The sequence below is a fragment of the Mobula birostris genome, chromosome 5, assembly GCF_030028105.1.
Source record: "Mobula birostris isolate sMobBir1 chromosome 5, sMobBir1.hap1, whole genome shotgun sequence".
NCBI classification, from domain to species: domain Eukaryota; kingdom Metazoa; phylum Chordata; class Chondrichthyes; order Myliobatiformes; family Myliobatidae; genus Mobula; species Mobula birostris.
The window spans coordinates 168,632,406-168,654,300 of record NC_092374.1 but is presented as its reverse complement, the minus strand read 5'-3'; the positions used below and the strand labels follow the sequence as shown (position 1 = coordinate 168,654,300).

General features: G+C 55.2%; 1 protein-coding gene across 7 annotated transcripts in view; it reads right to left on the bottom strand.

Annotated features, from left to right (window-relative positions):
• Positions 1-19,775, bottom strand: part of farp1 (FERM, RhoGEF (ARHGEF) and pleckstrin domain protein 1 (chondrocyte-derived)) — a 263,668-nt gene extending 243,893 nt beyond the window's left edge. For 4 of the 7 annotated variants that reach the window (XR_011886088.1, XM_072258822.1, XM_072258824.1 and 1 more), the window contains exon 1: positions 19,594-19,775. The gene's annotated coding sequence lies outside the window, so the exon portion shown is untranslated. The other 3 variants (XM_072258823.1, XM_072258826.1, XM_072258825.1) reach the window with 2 other exon arrangements.
• Between the last annotated feature and the right edge of the window lie 2,120 nt (positions 19,776-21,895).

Below are 21,895 nucleotides of genomic sequence, written 5' to 3'. Positions count from 1 at the left end.
CAACAGTGTCGGGGTGGAAAGGCTCACAGCTCCAGGTTCCTAGGTGTAAACATCACCAACAAATTGTCCTGGCACAACCATGTAGACACTATGGCCAAGAAAGTACCCCTACTTCCTCAGAAGGCCAAGGAAATCTGGCATTTCCCCAATAACCTTCACCAATTTTTACAGGTGCACCATAGAAAGCCTCCTATCTAGACATATCACCGCTTGGTGTGGCAACTGCTCTGTCTGTGACCTCAGTAAGTTGCAGAGAGTTGTGAGCACAGCCCAGTCCATCGCACAAACCAGCCTACATAATCAAAGACCCTACCCACTCCAGTGACCCTTTCTCTTCTCCCCTCTTCCATTGAACAGAAGATGTAAAAATCTGAGAGCATGTGCCACCAGACTCGAGAGCAGCTTCTATCCCGCTGTTATTAAACTCTTGAACTTGGCCTCTATAATGATAAAGATGAACACTTCATCTTGCAATTTACCTTATTGTCTAGCTGCACTACACTTTATCTCCAACTGTAATGCTATAATCTGCACTCTGCTATTCACCTTTTGTACTGCCTCCATTCCATACTCAACTATATTATCTGTCCAGATGTCACAAAGAAATTTTTCACTGTTCCTTCTCAGTACCTGTGAGAATAATAAACCAGTTATCAATAGCAAGGACACTGGTGGCAAACGTGCACCTATCTATGATAAGCATCACAATATGTCCAAAGTATTTCAAAGAATCATTGAGTAAGGTTACTGGGAATGTTTTACAGTATTAATCCATTACTGATATTAATGGATGGTGGGGTGAAGGTACATCTCTACCAAAGAAAGTGTAAGGTGCTCCTTCCCTCCACTAGCCTGCAGGTAACCCTTGGGCAAGGTATAACACATGCTTGCCCCCCCCACACTAACCACCCCATTATCAGGGACACGTGAAGCCACGGGAGCAGGTGGTGGATGGTCGTATGAGCAGCTGGTGCACATCACAAGTTCTGCTTATGCAATGACTGACGCCAGGCAGACAATCTCTGAAGAGTATTGGTAATGGCTGGGGTCACCCGTCTTGTAAACACCTACTGCCCAGAGACGGCAATGGCAAACCACTTCTGTAGAAAAATTTGCCAAGAGCGATCATGGTCATGGAAAGACCATCATCACCCACGGCATACAACATGGCACATAACGCACAAACAAATTGACATTAGATTCAAATTGGGCTCTAAAGCCTTGGCTTGTTTGCCTATTAGACTATTTGCATTTATATAGAACCTGTAAAGTAGCTTCAGAGGACTACTAGCAGTCATTTCCCCCTAATAACTATGAGTCTGGAAACAGGCAGGGAACAAGGCTGTGTGCTTGGCGCCTGCTGCTTACAGCTATGCTGAATTGGACAGCATCCAGTTCACTTCGTCCAAGTCACATTTAACTAAGCCTTTGTGCCATTCCTAAACTATTCTGAATGCTCCAATTTATTTCAATAATATAAGGCTCATTTATTAAAAGAATCATTCTCTCACAGCTTTAGACATTTTGTAAGTCATAACACTCACATACACACCTACTGAATGGAGGGATTCCAACAGGCACAAACGCCCAACACAGGAGCCTGCCATTTGGCCCATTACACTGGTGTTGAATCTCTGAAGAGCTCTCAGGTGGATCACAATCTTTTCCCTGCTCTTTTCCCTCTGCCACAGTTCAGGGCTGCCCTTGCTCCTCCAAGTCTAAAGGACACAGAACAGCACAGAAACAGGCCTTTCGGCCCACAAAACCTGCGCTGAACATGATACTAAACTAAACTTTCTTCTGCCTGCATGTGATCGATCCAATCCCTATGTCTATTCTGTGCACCATGCTCTACTACTGTGTCTACTTCCTCCACTACCACCAGCACCCACCATTCTGAGAATAAAAAATTTGCCCGGCACATCCCCTTTAAACTTTCCCCCTTTTACCTTGAAGCTATGCCCTCTAGTATTCACTGGGTAAAAGATTTTGTTTACCCTATACATGCCTCACATACTTCATTCAACTTCCATCAGGTCACCTCTCAGGCTCCGCTGCTCCAGAGGAAACAACCCAAGGTTGTCCAATCCTTCCTTAGAGCTCATACCCTCTAATCCAGGCAACATCTTGGTGTACCTCTTCTGCATCCTCTCCAATCCCTCCCCGTGGTGGGACGACTAGGAATGCACCACAATACTCCAAGTGCAGCCTAGGTGAACTTCATTTTTGCAACTGTAACCCGGCTTCCTGACTCTGATACACATTGCTCCCAGCAATGAAGGTAAGCATGCCGCACGCCTTCTGTGGGCTGACATACACACCTACACACGTTTCAACAGTTGAAGGTTCACGTCCCGCCCCAGACTTAAGGGGTGGGGATGTGAACTGCAATGCAATTGAAGTCTTATCTGCTCTCTCAGGAGACAAGATGGTCAGAAGGTTAATTGCCCCTTGTAAAGTTTGTGCACCTGGCAGAATTGTTGGGAATACAAGGATGGTAAAATGGGATAAATGTGACTGTGCACTTGATGGCTGGAGCAACACAATCTGCTGGAGGAACTCGACAGGTCAGGCAGCATCTGCGGAGTTGACATGTCAGATTGAGATCCTTCATCTGGACTGAAGGAAAGAGGGGAGACAGCCAATATAAAGAGGTGTGGGGAAGGGCAGGAGCAAGAGCTGACATGTGATTGGCCTTATTTCCATTCCTCATTCCGTTGAACTCTAACCACTTCTCCTCCCTCACCCATCAGCTCTCTCTGATTTCCCTTTCTTCCATTTATTCCCACCAGATTCTTTCCTCTTCAGCCTTTTACCACTTCTTATTTCATCTCTCCCTCCCCCCTCCCCCACTGCAACCTGGTCTCAACTATCATCTGCCAGCTTGTACTCTTTCCCCTCCGCTCACTTTCTTATTGTGACATCTGCCCCCCCCCCTTCTTTTCCCATCCTGACGAAGGGTCTCGGCCCAAAACATCAACTGTCTATTCCGCTCGATAAACGTCGCCCGGCCTGCTGAGTACAGTGTGTGTTGGTTGCTCAGGTGATGGGTGGATCCAGGTGATAGGCAGATGGAGGAGAGGAGAGTGGAAACAGTGACAGAGACTGGGAGGTGGAGCACGGGACCAGATAGGGGATGTGGGGAGGGCAGATGGGAACAGGAGGAGGAGTGGAAGGGGGATAGGGTGAAAGGGGGCTGGGATGGGTGCCGGAAGATCTGGGTAGATCAAGGCGAGAGAGAGAAAAGGAACAGAGGGGAGAGCGGTTAACAGTAGTTGGAGAACTCATGTTCAATCCACTGGATTGTAGTGGAATATCAGATACTTGATGGGTGCTATGAACTTGGAGGGCTGAAGGTCTGTGCTGTGCAACTCCACAAACGACTTACCACCACAGGAGACCAGGCAACTTCTACCCAATAACCAAATGGTCTCTGCTGTGCTTATTGACTGCAGGGTCTCCAACGGTGCCCATATTTGAACATACTTCCCAAAAAGCCTCAAGCTAAGACACCACATAAATGCAATTCACCTCTAAGAACATTAACACGTTGAAGGCTCCTGCAGCCAGACCAGGCAGCGAACGCCAGATCGCACAACTCACTGCGGAGGAACATTCTCCCCTGCAGACAGCATCACTGTTCTCTGTGCCCTCCCAACCACTGATACTTGGCTGTGTTGTCATACAGCCAACGGAAGCAGGCCCTTCACTCCACTGAACTATCTACACTAATCCCACTTTTGCAGTGTTATCTTTCTCACTTGTAGCAACTTTTTTAAAAATCGTCTTGCACTGAACTGCTGCTCCAAAACAACAAATTTCGAGACATATGTCTGCGATAATAAACCTGATTTTGATTCAGTGAACGAGATGGTTTCCTCTAGGGTGCTCCAATTTCCAACCGCGTTCCGACGACAAGGGTAAAGATTAACTTTATTTGTCACATGTACAGTCTCGACCAAAAGTCTTAGGCTCGTATATATAGCTATAATGCCGAAGACCTTTGTACAGTATTGCACATTTCCAGTTACCAAATAACACTTAATACGACTGAGATAATACCAAGCTCTTATTTCAGTCTCCCAATCACCTTCTTATTTTAACCAATATACAGCATTGCGCAAAAGTCTTAGGCACCCTTGCGATATACGTGTCCCGAAGACTTATGCAATGTACTCTACATCGAAACATAGAGTGAAATGTGCTGTTTGCATCAACAACCAACACAGTCCGAGGCTGTGCTAGGGGCAGCCCACAAGGGTTGCCATGCTTACTAACCTGTACACCTTTGGAACGTGGGTGGAAACCAGAGCACCCAGAGGAAACCCACATGTTCATGGGGAAAACGTGCAAACTCCTTACAGACAGTGAGCCCGGGGGGGTCGGGGTATTGAACTCCCATCGCTGGCGCTGTAAAGCGCTATGCTAGCCACTACACTACCCTTCCACCCACACACATACGGGTAAGGGTTAGCGATAGCAAGTTGTGAACATTATGAAGCCGGTGCTGATGTACATGTGACAAATAAAGCTCACCTTATAGAGTTGGGACATCCTGTTGCAGCCGAACAAAACATTGGTCAGACCTGATTCTGATAGGCTCCCATCAGACCCTCCCACATTTGACCCCCCTCACCCACACACACTTTGGGAGGTGGGAGGAAACCCACGCAGTCACCGGGAGAACATACAAACTCCACACGAGGTCAGGATTGAACCTGGGCCTCTGGAGCCATAGAACAGCAACTCTACCAACCGTGAGCCCATATCGCTTGGTACAATGAAGGTGTTATTGAGACACAAGGGACTGCAGATACTGGAATCTGGAGCAGCAAACAAGTGCACCTTTCCTTTGTCCTCCAAAATAGACAGGATCTCCTGGTGGCCACCCATTTCAACTCCACTTCCTGTTCCCAAACTGACATGCCTATCCACAGCCTCCTCTACTGTCATGACGAGGCCAAATGCCAGACAGGGGAGCAAGACTTCATATTCTGTTTCAGTCTCCAACCTGATGAACATTGATTTCTCCAACTTCCAGTAACCGTTTCACTCTGCTCACCCCCTCCCCCTCACGATATTTCCGATTACCCTCATTCTGGTAGCCTTCTCACCCCTCTTCTCCTCCTCTGCCCTCATGACCCACCCATCTGGTTCCTCACTTCCTTCCCTGCATTCCACGGTGCACTGTGTTCTCATATCAGATTCATCCTTCAGCCCTTTGCATCTTCCACCTATCAGCTCCCAGCTTCTCACATCAGACCATCTGCCCTCCACCCACCTTTCCCCTCACAATCTCACCCATCACCTGCCAGCTCGTACTCCTCCCCACAACTCTTACTCGAGCTTCTGCCCCTCTCATCTCCAGTCCTGATGAAAAATCTCGGCCCGAAACATCAACTGTTTATCCCCCTCCAAAGTTGCTGCCTGACTTCCTGAATTCCTCCAGTATTTTGTGTGTGTTGCTCAAGATTTCCCGCATCTCATGTCTCTGAGATGCTGGGAGAACTCAGCGAGACAGGTGGCAGATAGTGAACAATCATTGTTTCAGCTTGAGAATCCCTCAGGCTTGGTTACTCCCTCCATGGTGAAGTTGCGATCTAGCCTGCTCACCTCTTGATCACTGTGACCTCACTCACCCAAAGGAAGCAGTTTCCATAGACATATTGCAACCCTTTGCAAAAGGCGATTTGGCGAGATAATCGTCATTAAGGACCTTCACTGTGCCCTCTTCTCATTACTACCATTGGGGGGGAGGTACAGGAGCCAGGAGACCAACACTCAACATTTTAGGAACAGCTTCTTCCCCTCTGTCATCAGATTTCTAAGTGGTCCATGAATCAATGAACACTACCTTGTTATTCTTCTTTTGTTCTATTCATTTATTTTTGTGTTTTACGGTATTTTTTGTTTTGCTCTGTAACATGGCCAACAACAACAAATTTCACAACATTTCTATGATAATAAATCTGCTTTTGATAACATGTTGTTTTATCACCTTGGTACTAATGTGTATTTTTTTCGTCCCCGGGGCTGATGTGTTATCATGTGAGAACACATGATTGTTCTCAACATTAGTGCCCTGAAAGGTTGAGTCCTCAGCGCACTCACACTTAGGGTTCAGCTGTAACCCCAGTTACATGTTTGCATGTGACACCACTGCAGTGGGCCAGACCTCAAACAATTCCACGAAAGGAATCAGAATCAGGTTTATTATCACTGACATATATCACGAATTTCGAGACAGACAGCCTGGTACGATGTTGTCAAGGGAACAACTTTTCCTTTAATGTTAGCAAAACAAGAGCTGGTCGTTAACTTCAGGAAGCGGGGTAGAGTACACACCCGTGTCTGTATGAATGGGACTGAGAGGTGGAAATGATTGCAAGGTTCAAGTTCCTAGGTATAAATATCACCAACCACTCATCCTGGACCAGCCACATAGACATCATGACCAAGAAAGTGCACCAATGTTTCTACTTCCTCAGAAGGCTAAGGAAATTCACCATGTCCCCATTGAGCCTCACCAATTTTCTTTGATACATTGGGTAGAACATACAAAAGCTTGAGATGAATCCTGATGAAGGGCCTCAGCCCAAAACGTCGACTGTTTATTCCTTTCCACAGATGCTGCCTGAGCTGCTGAGTTATTCCAGTGTTCTGTGAGTGCTGCTCAAGACTTCCAACATCTGCAGTCCCTAGTGTCTCTGAGAGATCCCTGTGGATGGGTATGCGGGTAGTGGGCAAATGGATCCAGGTGAGGGAGCAAGATGAGCCTGGGAAACAAGGGTGGAGGAACCTGGATGAACTGGTGGGAGTGAGAATTACCATTCATGTTCGTGAGTGAGTGGCAGAGTTAATTAGAATGTGGGGTTAAAGTAGGAATAAAGAACAGACAAGAAGGTGTAAAGCCATGACAAGATTGAGAGATTAGGAGTTCAAGATTCTTATCCCAGAGGATAGAAGCTGTTCTTGAGCTTGGTGATATGTGAGCAACATACACACAACACACAGAGGAGTAGACAGTTGACCTTACAAGCTGAAACCCTTCATCAAAACTGAAGGAGAAGGGGAAGGGGAAGGGTAGTGACCTGAAACAATGACTCTTCTACCCCTCCATAGATGCTGTACGGCCTGCTGAGTAAATCCAACATTTTGTGTGATTCCCATCTCTCCTATCCCCTTACCAGCCTGCTTCTATCTGCTAATCATCTCTCTCCGACCTGGTCCCAACCATCAAGTACAAGTCCCTGCCTCACTCCTACCTCATCTCATCTCCTCTTTCCACTCTCAGTCCTAATGTAGAGTCTCGTCCCAAAATATTGACCATCTCTCTGCCTCCACAGATGCTGCCCGACCCACTGAGTTGCTCTAGCAGCTTGTCTTGATATAAGGCTACACCTTGATGTGACTCCTCGTCAGAATGACGTTCCTATGGCATGCCCTGGGGTGCTTCACCAGAACAATTACAGCAGTAGAGATTTGTTTCTGCTTGCTTGTGAACCCAGAGAGGAAGGCAATTCAGGCACAGAGCTAACTCAAAATCTAACACAAAAATCTGTATAAAGTACGGAGGTTTCCAACTAACTTTGAACTTTCACTGCCTGACATTAAGTTGGAACGACTGCAGGAAAGATTTGGATGTTACCAGGTCTTGAGGGGCTGAGTTATAGGGAGAGATTGGACAGGCTGGGACTTTATTCCTTGCAGCATAGGAGAAGGAGGACTGAGGAGTGGACCAACATCTCAGAAGATCTATCCTGGGCCCAATAAATTGACGCGGTCACAAAGGCAGCACTACTACCACCTTCCCTCTCACCTGGCTTCATCTAACACCTTTTACCTTGCACTCCTCCACCACCCCACCACCCCCGCCTCCCACCGCCCCACCTTATTTTTGGCTTCTTCTCCATTCCTTTCCAGTCCTGAGGAAGGGTCTCGGCTCAAAACGTTGACCATTTATTCCTTTTAATAGATGCTGCTTGCCCTGCTGAGTTACTCCAGATTTTGTCAAAGAAGACATACCAGCAGGTCTACTTCACTAGGAGTCTGAGGGAATCGGGTATGTCATTAACAAAACCTGCTAATTTCTACAGATGTACAGCGGACAGCACGCTGACTCGGTTGCATCGTCACCTGTGATGGAGGCTCCAACGTACACGATCGAAAGGGGCAGCAGACGGTTATATATTCAGCCAGCTCCATCCCAGGCACAATTCTCAACACCCTCAAGGATATCTTCAAGAGGCACTGCTTCAAGAAGGCAACTTCAATCACTAAGAACCCTCACCATTAAGGATATACCCTCTTCTCACTACTACCATCAGGGAAGAGGCATAGGGGCACATTTAGGAACAGCTCCTTCCCCTCCACTATCAGATTCCTGAACATCCCATGAACACTACCTCCACTATCAGATTCCTGAAGTCCCTGGAGAGACTTGTACTGGAGCTGCTCCGGCCTATGGTCAGGCCACACTTAGATCCCCTCCAGTTCGCCTACCAGCCCTGACTAGGAGTTGAGGATGCCATCGTCTTCCTGCAGAACCGTGTCTACGCTCACCTGGACAAGCCAGCGAGCACTGTGAGGGTCATGTTTTTTGACTTCTCCAGTGCGTTCAACACCATCCGCCCTGCTCTGCTGGGGGAGAAGCTGACAGCGATGCAGGTGGATGCTTCCCTGGTGTCATGGATTCTTGATTACCTGACTGGCAGACCACAGTACATGTGCTTGCAACACTGTGTGTCCGACAGAGTGATCAGCAGCACTGGGGCTCCACAGGAGTCTGTCTTGTCTGCCTTTCTCTCAACCATTTACACCTCGGACTTCAACTACTGCACGGAGTCTTGTCATCTTCAGAAGTTTTCTGATGACTCTGCCACAGTTGGATGCATCAGCAAGGGAGATGAGGCTGAGTACAGGGCTACGGTAGGAAACTTTGTCACATGGCGTGAGCAGAATTATCTGCAGCTTAATGTGAAAAAGACTAAGGAGCCGGTGATAGACCTGAGGAGAGCTAAGGTACTGGTGACCCCTGTTTCCATCCGGGGGTCAGTGAGGACATGGTGGAGGATTACAAATACCTGGGGATACGAATTGACAATAAACTGGACTGGTCAAAGAACACTGAGGCTGTCTACAAGAAGGGTCAGAGCCATCTCTATTTCCTGAGGAGACTGAGGTCCTTTAACATCTGCCGGACGATGCTGAGGATGTTCTACGAGTCTGTGGTGGCCAGTGGTATCATGTTTGCTGTTGTGTGCTGGGGCAGCAGGCTGAGGGTAGCAGACACCAACAGAATCAACAAACTCATTCGTAAGGCCAGTGATGTTGTGGGGATGGAACTGGACTCTCTCATGGTGGTGTCTGAAAAGAGGATGCTGTCCAAGTTGCATGCCATCTTGGACAATGTCTCCCATCCACTACATAATGTACTGGGTGGGCACAGGAGTACATTCAGCCAGAGCCTCATTCCACCGAGATGCAACACAGAGCGTCATAGGAAGTCATTCCTGCCTGTGGCCATCAAACTTTACAACTGCTCCCTTGGAGGGTCAGACATCCTGAGCCAATAGGTTGGTCCTGGACTTATTTCATAATTTACCTATTACTATTTAACTATTTATGTTTCTATTACTATATTATTTATGGAGCAACAGTAACGAAAACCAATTTCCCCTGGGATTAATAAAGTATGACTATGACTATCCCATGAACACTACAATACAATAGTAGTCGGTACACATTACAATAATCGTCAATTTACCAACTTTAATTTACCTTTTAATCAGTGGATCAACCAGCAATCCTACATCACCTGGCAAGGTGAATCAGCGCAGGCACTCTGCAGAGCAATGCACGAGGAGACACTGGGGAAGGGGTAATTTATGGAGCTGGGGTGGGTACGAGAGATGGGGGAGAGGTACAACACTCAAACTCAGGGCCCAGCCAGTGACCACCTGGTGCATTGCAACACTTAAAACAGGCTTAGACACTGATGGAGGTCGTTCAACCACTGGTTTGCAAAAGACAGAGATGGGGAGAGTGTGACAACATAGACAAGTATAGCACAGTACAGTACAGGCTCTTTGGCCCATGATGTTGTACCAATTGTATAACCTACACCAAGATCAATCTATCACCTCCCTCCCACGTAGCCCCCCACTATTCTGTCATCCATGTGCCTATCTAAGAGTCTCTTAACTGTCCCTAATGTATCTGCCTCGACCACCACCCCGGCAGTGTGTTCCACACCCCCACCAGTCTCTGTGTAAAAAACCTACATCTGAGTTCCTCCCTATCCTTCCCTCCAATCACCTTTGAATTATGCCTTCTTGTATTAGGCATTTCCGCCCTGGGATAAAGGTGCTGGCTCTCCACTCCGTCTATGCCTCCCTACCAAGTCACTGCTCTGCTCCCAAGAGAAAAGTCCAAACTCACTCAACCTCAATTCACAAGACATGCCTTCAAGCCCAGGCAGCGTCCTGGTAAGTCTCCTCTATACCTTAAACATCTCCTCTTCTAGAACCAAAGTCTTGACCAAAGGAGGAGAATCTTTAAAAAATCCAGGCACTGCACATGTTGGGCACAATAGATCACCGAGGTCCACTGTGGATTAGGGACCGACAACACTCTGGAAGTTAATTGTTCTTGTTTAAATTTCTCATCAATATGAATCCTTCAGGTTCCTGGATATCAACATCTCAGATGACCTACCCTAGACAAAACACATTGATGCAAACACAACGAAGGCACACCAGCAGCCCTACTTCATTAGGGAGTATGAGGAGATTTGGGATGTCAACAAAGACTTTTACAATCTTCTGCAGATGTACGGTGCAGAGCTTTCTGGCTGGTCGTACTGCCGCCCGGAATGGAGCCTCCAATGCACAGGATAGCAAGAGGCAACACAGGGTTGTAGACTCATCATGGGCACAACCCTCCCTGCCAGCAAGAGTCGGTCCCCCAGGAAGGCAGCATCCATCAGCATCCAGTACATGCCCTCTTCTCTTTACTACCATTGCAGCCGAGGTACAGGAGCCTGAAGACCACACACAATGATTTCAAGAGCTTCTTCCCCCCTGCCATCAGATTTATAAACGGTCCAAGAACTTTATTCCATTTTTTGCGCTACTTATTGTATTCAATAGCAATGTTATATCCTTGCACTGTACTGCTGCCACAAGACATGACATATAACTCAGTAATAAATCCACACAAAATGCTGGAGGAACTCAGCAAGCCAGGCAGTGTCTATGGGGGAAAAGTACAGGCAGGGTTCGGTCTGAAACATTGACTGTACCTTTATTTCCATAGACACTGCCTGGCCTGCCGAGTTCCTCCAGCATCTTGTGTGTGTTGTTCAGATTTCCAGCATCTGCAGACTTTCTCTTGTCAGTAATAAAACTAATTCTGATTCTCTACAATAAATATACACAAGGAAGACGACTAGATCTAATGAGGACACTGAGGATGAAGTTACGGGCACATTTTGGGTACAAGACTCTTCTGTTGTAACCGAACAATTTTAGCTGCATTTCTTCCCAACTCCACACAAGCAAAAAGGGAACATGCATCACTTAATACAACAAAATGCTTCTTTAAAAATGCATTACAGTAACAAAGGACTCCAAAAACAAAACCAACACCATTTCTACAGTTAAATGCACTTAAGAATGAGACACGTTACTTGAAGTCCAATTAAGGAACCCGACATCTAACAACTAGGAGTTAAAGGTCATGAAAAGCACTCACCAATTACCCTCCGATGTTAACGTGCAATTCTTCCATAGTAACTAGGCTTAAAACAGACTGGCTCGCAAACACCGCACGGCCGACGTTATCGTCCGTGTATAGTCAACCGCAGTCTTGCAAAACCGGTACGGGGAGCGTTATTCCTCGAGGGGCCTCCAGCCTCTGGTTTAAGACCGCACTGGGTCACGTATCAAGTCAGCTCGAACCCCGGGGTAGGTTAACCCTCAAAACGCTGGACACGCACACACGGACGCGCACCCAGGTAACAAGTCCCCACTCTGGGAATAAATATTACCTTTACAAAGGCGAAGGTTGTAACTGGTGAAAGCAGGAGAGACTGGGACAGATCCTCACTGCTTGTAGCTTTGGGGCGAATGAACAACCTTACTCCCAGCGAAACTGCATCCGCCAGCCACCAACAGCCACAGGAAGAAATTCTCAAACCAGACAAAGCGGCACTAGGGGTGGGTGCGGGCTAGAAGCTGCAGCTCAGAAGTTTACACACATATATATATATCTGTGTGTGTGTCTGTGTTGTATGCATTTAACCTTGCAAGAGAATTCCCCCAATCCCTGATACACGTTTTTGCTTTAAACGGCTAACTGATGACAGCGGGCATAAAGGAGCTTTCAACAGAAGGCGGGAGCAGATGATAAATACACAGTAAGAGAGAAAGACAAAGAGAGAGACAATACAAACAGACAGAAAGAGGAAGGGGGAGGGAGAGGGGGGGAAGGGGGAGGGAGAGGGGGGAAGGGGGAGGGAGAGGGGGGAAGGGGGAGGGAGAGGGGGGGAAGGGGGAGGGAGAGGGGGGGGAAGGGGGAGGGAGGGGGGGAAGGGGGAGGGAGGGGGGGAAGGGGGAGGGAGGGGGGGAAGGGGGAGGGAGGGGGGGGAAGGGGGAGGGAGGGGGGGGAAGGGGGAGGGAGGGGGGGGGAAGGGGGAAGGAGGGGGGGGGAAGGGGGAAGGAGGGGGGGGAAGGGGGGAGGGGGAGGGGGGGGAAGGGGGGAGGGGGGGAGGGGGAGGGGGGGGGAAGGGGGAGGGGGGGGAAGGGGGAGGGGGAGGGGGGGAAGGGGGAGGGGGAGGGGGGGGAAGGGGGAGGGGGAGGGGGGGGGAGGGGGAGGGGGGGGAAGGGGGAGGGGGGGGAAGGGGGAGGGGGGGGGGAAGGGGGAGGGGGGGAAGGGGGAGGGGGAGGGGGGGAAGGGGGAGGAAGGGGGAGGAAGGGGGAGGGAGAGGGAGGGGGGAGGGGAGAGGGAGAGGGGGGAAGGAGAGAGGGAGAGGGGGGAAGGAGAGAGGGGGGGATGGGGAGGGAGAGAGGGGGAGGGAGAGTGGGGGGGAGAGAGGGGGGATGGGGAGGAGAGAGGGGGGATGGAGGGGGGATGGGGAGAGAGGGGGGATGGGGAGAGAGGGGGTGGGGGGATGGGGAGAGAGGGGGATGGGAGAGGGGGGATGGAGGGATAGGGGATGGAGAGAGAGGGGATGGGAGGGGGGATGGAGGATGGGAGAGGGGGGATGGAGGGATGGGGGATGGAGAGAGGGGGGATGGGGGAGAGAGGGGGGGATGGGGGAGAGAGGGGGGGATGGAGAGAGAGGGGGGAAAGGGGATGTAGCGAGAGGGGTTGGAGAGGGGGGATGGAGAGAGGGGGATGAGGAGAGAGAGAGGGGGATGAGGAGAGAGAGAGGGGGATGAGGAGAGAGAGAGGGGGGATGGAGAGGGGGGGATGGAGAGAGGGAGGGGGATGGAGAGAGGGAGGGGGATGAGGAGTGAGAGCGGAGGATGGGGAGAGGGAGGAGGGATGGAGAGAGAGGGGGGATGGGGAGGGGGATGAGAGAGGAGGGCATATAGAGAGAGGGGGTGGATAGAGGGAGAGGGGTGTGTATGAGGGAGAGTGTGTGTATGAGGGAGAGGGTGTGTATGGGGAGAGAGGTGTGTATGGGGAGAGAGGTGTGTATGTGGGGAGAGAGGTGTGTATGTGGGGAGAGAGGGGTATGTGCGTGGGGAGATGGGGACAGGGGAAGGGGAGGGGGCAGGGGAAATGGGGGAGGGGGCAGGAGGGATGGGGGTGGGGAAGGGGAGGGGGAGGGGGCAGGGGAGATGGGGAGGGGAGAGGGGGATGGGGAGGGGGAGGGGGGATGGGGTGGATGAGTGGAGAGATATAGAGGGGTGGGGGTAGAGAGAGAGGGGACGGAGGGGGAGGGGGAGGGGAAGGGGAGGGGGAGGGGAAGGGGAGGGGGAGGGGGAGGAGGAGGGGGGACGGAGGGGGAGGGGGCGGAGGGGAAGGGGAGGAAGGGGGGAGGGGGAAGGGGAGGAAGGGGGGAGGGGGAGGGGAGGGAGAGGGGGACAGAGAGGGGGAGGGGGAAGAGGGGAAAGAGGGGGAGGGAGGGGGAGGGGAAGGGGAGGGAGGGAGAGGGGAAGGGGGAGGGGGAGGGGGCAGGAGGGATGGGGGTGGGGAAGGGGAGGGGGCAGGGGAGATGGGGAGGGGGAGAGGGGGCAGGGGAGATGGGGAGGGGGAGAGGGGGATGGGGTGGATGAGTGGAGAGATATAGAGGGGTGGGGGTGGAGAGAGAGGGGAAGGGGGAGGGGAAGGGGGAGGGGAGGGATGGGGAGGGGGAGGGGAGGGATGGGGAGGGGGAGGGGGGCAGAGGGGGAGGGAGAGGGGAAGGGGAGGAAGGGGAGAGGGGAAGGGGAGGAAGGGGAGAGGGGAAGGGGAGGAAGAGGAGAGGGGGAGGGGGAGGGGAGGGAGAGGGGACAGAGAGGGGGAGGGGGAAGAGGGGAAAGAGGGGGAGGGGGAAGAGGGGAAAGAGGGGGAGGGAGAGGGGAAGGGGAGGGAGGGGAAGGGGAAGAGGGGGAGGGAGGGGGAAGAGGGGGAGGGAGGGGGAAGAGGGGGAGGGAGGGGGAAGGGGGGAGGGGGAAGGGGGGAGGGGGAAGGGGGGAGGGGGAGGGGGAGGGAGGAGAAGGGAGGGAGGGGAAGGGGAGGGAGGGGAAGGGGGGGGGAAGGGGAGGGAGGGGGAGGGGAAGGGGAGGAAGGGGGAGGGGAAGGGGAGGGAGGAGGAGGGGGCAGGAGGGATGGGGGTGGGGAAGGGGAGCGGGAGATGGGGAGGGGGAGAGGGGGATGGGGTGGATGAGTGGAGAGATATAGAGGGGTGGGGGTGGAGAGAGAGGGGACGGGGGAAGGGGAAGGGGGAGGGGGAGGGGAAGGGGGAGGGGGAGGGGGAGGGAGGGGGAGGGAGGGGGAGGAGGAGGGGGGGACGGAGGGGGAGGGGGCGGAGGGGAAGGGGAGGAAGGGGGGAGGGGGAGGGGAGGGAGAGGGGGACAGAGAGGGGGAGGGGGAAGAGGGGAAAGAGGGGGAGGGAGGGGGAAGAGGGGGAGGGAGGGGGAGGGGAAGGGGAGGGAGGGAGAGGGGAAGGGGAGGGGGAGGGGGAGGGGGGCAGGAGGGATGGGGGTGGGGAAGGGGAGGGGGCAGGGGAGATGGGGAGGGGGAGAGGGGGCAGGGGAGATGGGGAGGGGGAGAGGGGGATGGGGTGGATGAGTGGAGAGATATAGAGGGGTGGGGGTGGAGAGAGAGGGGACGGGGAAGGGGGAGGGGAAGGGGGAGGGGAGGGATGGGGAGGGGGAGGGGAGGGATGGGGAGGGGGAGGGGGAGGGGGAGGGGGGCAGAGGGGGAGGGAGAGGGGAAGGGGAGGAAGGGGAGAGGGGAAGGGGAGGAAGGGGAGAGGGGAAGGGGAGGAAGAGGAGAGGGGGAGGGGGAGGGGAGGGAGAGGGGACAGAGAGGGGGAGGGGGAAGAGGGGAAAGAGGGGGAGGGGGAAGAGGGGAAAGAGGGGGAGGGAGAGGGGAAGAGGGGGAGGGAGGGGGAAGAGGGGGAGGGAGGGGGAAGGGGGGAGGGGGAGGGAGGAGAAGGGAGGGAGGGGAAGGGGGGGAAGGGGAGGGAGGGGGAGGGGAAGGGGGGAAAGGGGAGGAAGGGGGAGGGGAAGGGGAGGGAGGGGGAGGGGGCAGGAGGGATGGGGGTGGGGAAGGGGAGCGGGAGATGGGGAGGGGGAGAGGGGGATGGGGTGGATGAGTGGAGAGATATAGAGGGGTGGGGGTGGAGAGAGAGGGGACGGGGGAAGGGGGAAGGGGGGAGGGGAGGGAGGGGGGAGGGGGAGGAGGAGGGGGGACAGAGGGGGAGGGGGCGGAGGGGGAGGGGGAGGGGAAGGGGAGGAAGGGGAGAGGGGGAGGGGAGGGAGAGGGGGACAGAGAGGGGGAGGGGGAAGAGGGGAAAGAGGGGGGGAAGGGGAGGGGGAAGAGGGGGAGGGAGGGGGAAGAGGGGGAGGGGAAGGGGGGAAGGGGAGGGAGGGGAAGGGGAGGGGAAGGGGGAGGGGAAGGGGAGGGGAAGGGGAGGGGAAGGGGAGGGGAAGGGGGAGGGGGAAGAGGGGGAGGGAGAGGGGGGAAGAGGGGGAGGGAGAGGGGGAAGAGGGGGAGGGGGAAGAGGGGGAGGGGAGGAAGAGGTGGGAGGAAGAGGTGGGAGCAGGGGGGAGGGGAGGGGAGGGGAGGGGAGGGGAGGAAGAGGTGGGAGGAGGTGGGAGGGGAGGGGAGGGGACGAAGAGGTGGGAGGAGGGGGAAGGGGAGGGAGGGAGAGAGAGGGGGAGGGAGAGAGAGGGGGAGGGAGAGAAGAGGGGGGAGGGAGAGAGAGGGGGAGGGGAGAGAGAGGGGGAGGGGAGAGAGAGGGGGAGGGGAGAGAGGGAGAGGGGGAGGGGAGGGAGAGGAGAGGGGGAGGGGAGGGAGAGGAGAGGGGGAGGGGAGGGAGAGGAGAGGGGGAGGGAGAGGAGAGGGGGAGGGAGAGGAGAGGGGGAGGGAGAGGAGAAGGGAGGGAGAAGAGGGGGAGGGAGAAGAGGGGGAGGGGAGGGAGAAGAGGGGGAGGGGAGGGAGAAGAGGGGGAGGGAGAAGAGGGGGAGGGAGAAGAGGGGGAGGGGAGGAAGAGGTGGGAGGAGGGGGAGGGGAGGAAGAGGTGGAAGGAGGGGGAGGGGAGGAAGAGGTGGGAGGAGGGGGAGGGGAGGGGAGGGGAGGGGAGGAAGAGGTGGGAGGAGGGGGGAGGGGAGGGGAGGAGAGGGGAAGAAGAGGGGGAAGAGAGGGGGAGGGGGGAGAGGGGAGGGGGAGGGGGAGAGGGGAGGGGGAGGGAGAGGGAAGAGGGGGAGGGAAGAGGGGGAGGGAAGAGGGGGAGGGGGAGGGAAGAGGGGGAGGGGGAGGGGAAGGGGAGGGAGGGGGAGGGGAAGGGGGAGGGGAGAGGGGGAGGGGGAGGGGAGGGAGGGGGAGGGAGGGGAGGGGAAGGAGAGGGAGGGGAGGAGAGGGAGGGGAGGGGAGGGGGAGAGGGAAGGGAGGGGGAAGGGAGGGGGAAGGGGAGAGAGGGGGGAGAGGAGGAAGAGGTGGGAGGAGGGGGAGAGAGAGGGGAGGGGAGGAAGAGGTGGAAGGAGGGGGAGGAAGAGGTGGGAGGAGGGGGAGGAGAGGAGAGGGGAGGGGAAGAAGAGGGGGAAGGGAGGGGAGGAAGAGGGGGGGAAGGGAGGGAAGAGGGAGAAGGGAGGGGAGGAAGAGGGGGAAGGGAGGGGAGGAAGAGGGGGTAAGGGAGGGGAGGAAGAGGGGGTAAGGGAGGGGAGGAGGAGGGGGAAGGGAGGGGAGGAGGAGGGGGAAGGGAGGGGAGGAGGAGGGGGAAGGGAGGGGAGGAAGAGGGGGGAAGGGAGGAAGGGGGGGAGGGGGGGGAGGAGAGGGGAGGGGGGAGGAGAGGGGAGGGGGAAGGGAGGGGAGGAGGAGGAGGAAGGGAGGGGAGGAAGAGGGGGAAGGGAGGGGAGGAGGAGGGGGAAGGGAGGGGAGGAGGAGGGGGAAGGGAGGGGAGGAAGAGGGGGGAAGGGAGGAAGGGGGGAGGGGGGAGGAGAGGGGAGGGGGAGGAGAGGGGAGGGGAGGGGAAGAAGAGGGGGGAGGGGAGGGGAAGAAGAGGGGGAAGGGAGGGGAGGAAGAGGGGGGAAGGGAGGGGAGGGGAGAGGGGGGAGGAGGGGGAGGGGAGGAAGAGGGGGAAGGGAGGGGAGGGGGAAAGGAGGGGAGGGGGAGGGGAGGATGAAGGGGAGGGCGATGATAGGGTAGGAGTGACGGAAGGGGAGGGGGTGGTGTGGCGGGTGGGGGGAGGGGGATGAGAGGGGAAAGAGGATGAGGGAGAGGGGAGGGGAGGGGAGGGGGAGGGGAGGAGGGGGAAGGGAGGGGGAGTGGGACAAGAGGGGGAGGAGGAGGGGGAGTGGGAAGATAGGGGAGGGGAGGGGTGTAGCGGGGGGGAGGAGAGGAGAGGGGAGGGGTAGGGGAGGGGGGGAGGGGGAGGAGTGGCGGGTGGGCGGAGGAGAGGGGGAGGAGTGGCGGGTGGGCGGAAAGAGGAGGAGAAGCGAGAGGGGATGTGGGAGAGGGGGAGGGGAGAGGGGGAGGGGAGATGGGAGAGGGGGGAGGGGAGATGGGAGAGGGGGGAGGGGAGATGGGAGAGGGGGAGGGGAGATGGGAGAGGGGGAGGGGACAGGGGGAGGGGAGATGGGAGAGGGGAGATGGGGGAGGGGAGAGGGGAGAGGGGGGAGGGGGGAGGAGAGGGGGGAGAGGGGAGGGGAGGGGAGAGGGGAGGGGAGAGGGGAGGGGGGAGGGGAGAGGGGAAGGGGGAGGGGAGAGGGGGGAGGGGGAGGGGGGAGGGGGGAGGGGGGAGGAGGAGGGGGGAGGAGGAGGGGGGAGGAGAGGGGAGAGGAGGAGGGGAGAGGAGGAGGGGAGAGGGTAGAGGGGGAGAGGAGGGGGGAAGGAGGGGGAGATGGGGGAGGGAGGGGAGAGGAGGGGAGGGGAGGAGGGGAGGGGAGGAGGGGAGGGGAGGAGGGGAGGGGAGGGGAGGGGAGGAGGGGAGGGGAGGGGAGAAGAGGGGAGAAGAGGGGAGGGGAGGGGAGAAGAGGGGAGGGGAGAAGAGGGGAGGGGAGGGGAGGGGAGAAGAGGGGAGGGGAGGGGAGGCGGAGGGGGAGGAGTGGGAGGGGGCCGATAGGGTGAGGAGAGGGGAGGGGGAGAGTGAGGGAGGGGTGAGGGGGCTGTGGTGGCTGATGGGAGGTGAGAGGGGAGAGGGAGGTGAGGGAAGGATGGAGTGGGTGTAGGGGTAGGGGAGAGAGCATGGGGAGGGGTTAGAAAGGAGAGGAGGGTGTAGGGGAGGGAAGGGGTTGGGTAAAAGGGTGGGTTGAGTGTGAGGGGAAGGAAGGGAATGGAGGAGGAGGGAGAGGGGCCGATAGGGGGAGGGGAGGTGGAGAGCGGAGGGAGAAGGAGCGGGAGAGGGGAGGTGGAGGGGGGAGAGTGAGGGGAGGGGAGAGGGGGCTGTGGTGGCTGATGGGAGGTGAGAGGGGAAAGGAAGGTGAGGGAAGGATGGAGTGGGTGTAGGGGTAGGGGAGAGAGCATGGGGAGAGGTTAGAGGGAGAGGAGAGGAGGGTGTAGCGTAAAAGGGTGGGTTGAGTGTGAGGGGAAGGAAGGGAATGGAGGGGAGGGTGTGAGGGAAGGAGAAGGTATGGGGAGTGGGAGGGGCAGTGTGTGGAGGAGGAGGGGGGAGATGAGGGAGAGAGGGCGAGGGTACAGAGAGAGGGCAGAGGGGGATGTGAGAGGATCGAGGGGGATAGCGAGGGACGAGAGAGGAGGTGAGATCGGCATAGAGATCCGAAGCAGAAACAATGAGAGTTGGGAAAGGGCAGAGGAACTCCGGCCGCAGCCGAGCCGAGCCCACTGCAGGAGGCAGGAACCCATCCCGATTGCCTGGCTCGGAGCGGCGGGCACTACCCGAACCTCCCTGGCCGCCGCGGACCGATCGCCTGAGCTCACCTCGCTGAGTGCAGCTTCTCCCGGGCCGGGCTGTTTCCTTCGCCCGGGGGCTCTGCTCGGCTGGGGAGGGGGCGAAGCGGCTGCTGCACCGACTCGGAAGCTTCAGGGATGCAGGCGGCGGGGGCGCCGGCTTGCCATGTCCCGACAGCTCAGCTCCGGCGGCCGAGGAACAGCGCCATCCCCACCGGCAGCAGAACAGCAGAAGCGCCGCCCACTCGCGGCGGGCAACTGACGCGGAGCCGGGGGCAAATAACCTTGGTATAGAGGCACAACTAAACCTTGGAGGGAGCGGCTAATCCTGGCCAGCGGGCAAATAAATCTCTGGAGGGGCAACTAACTGGGCCTGGCACAGTTGACCAGGGAGAGGGCAATTTACCCTGGACGGGGAGGCGAATAAATCCATGGAATAAGAAACTGACCCCTTGGAGGGGGCCACTAACCCCTGGAAAGACAAATAACCCCGGAGGAAGACATTAATTCTAGGCTAGGGCAACTGACGCTCGGCGAGGGGACAACGCATAGCCTGAGGAACTGGGGAGGGGTCAATATCAGTGACACTGCACCCAGGATGAACCAGCCCTTCTCTGAACTACAGGAGGAAATCTGTGGTGGTCAAGTACCTTCCTCAGGGCTGCCTCCCTCCAGCAGTCTGATCTTTACACCAGTTTCAGCTGCTGCAGTCTTTCCTGACCTACCTATACCCGCCCCCCCCAAAAAAAATCCATAATTACCTCCACCGAGGAAGGTCTGTTGACTGGTTCTTCTCTCCACTGATGCTTCTTGAGATCTCTCTCCCGATCGTCGGTAGCCAATATCACCGATGATATCCCTCGTGGCGGTGTTCAATCTGCCCTTGTCCCTCTCCGTGTGATGACCACACTGCCTTTCTCCACTGGCTCCATCCTTACCCATCCAATCAGAGTCAGTGGTACAGCGGAGAGAGCTGCTGCCTCACTCTGCTAAGGACCCCAGGTTCAGTCCTGAGCTTGGGACACTTTGCAGAGTTATGAGCGTTTACAACAGAAGAATAAATGGTTGGTTGGTTGCTGGGAGTAGCGTAGGACTTAGGTAAGTGGGATAGTCAGTGAGAATTCTCCAGTTTTTGCCAACTCTGTCTTTGGGTGGAAATACGTCTCTACCAAAGGAGCTCCTTCCCTCTGCTCACCTTCAGGTCACGACTGGGCCAGGTGTAGCCCCCTGATCATGGTCACCTGAAGCCATGGGAGCAGGTGGGGTGTATCGCAAGTCCTGGTTATTTGACCATTGACGCCAGCCAATCTCTGAAGATAGTTGATCATGGCTGGGGTCACCTGTTTTGTAATAACACCACACACAGGGCAATGGCAAACCACTTTTGTAGAAAAATTTGCCAAGATCAATCATGGTAATGGAAGACCATGATCACCCATGTCATATGACACAGAACATAATGAATGAATAAACCCAGTTTTTACCAGAACTGGCCATATCAGAATTTAGTTTATTACCACTGTCTTAAATGACATGAAATATGTTATTTTGCTGCAACAGTACAGTGCAAAGGCATAAAATTGCTCTCAATTACAAAATAAATAGGAATTATGATGTAGTGTTTGTGGTCTGATGGTGGAGGGAAGTCACGGAGTGTGGGTCTTCAGGCTCCTGTGCCTCCTCCACAATGGTAGTAAAAAGGAGCATGTCCCAGATGATGAGGGTCCTTAGTGATGAAAGCTGCCCCTTGAGAACGTCCTCGATGATGGGGAGGGGTTGTGTCCTGATGGGGCTGGCTGAATCTACAACCCTCTGCAGCATCTTGCCATCCTGTGCCTTGGAGCCTGGACACCAGCTGGTGATGCAGCCAGTCAGAATGTTCTCCACCATACATGGAGCGCTGTAACGTGAGGGGCAGGTTTAATATTTTTTTACACAGAGAAAGCAGTAGGTGTCTGAAATAGGTTAACCAGGGTGGTCATGAAAGCAGGCAGTTTGGTGGAGTTTAAGAAGCTTGTATATAGACATAAATATGAAGGGATATGAACTGGGCATTTAATATAAATTGGCACCAAGATCAGAACAACATTGTGGGCTGAATGGCCTGCGCAGTCCCGTACTGTTCTATGTATCCATCTGTGACTTTGGATCTCTTGCTACACTCTGACCTGTTGGCCATGTTAACAGCCCTGATATTAGCAACACATACACAGGCAAAGTAACGTAATTGCCTTCTAATTTCTCTCATATATTCATTTGACCTGGTTTCACCCTGTGCTAGATATTCCCCTTCTCCTATCCATCCCTTCCTCCAATTTTTCCGACCCTGCCA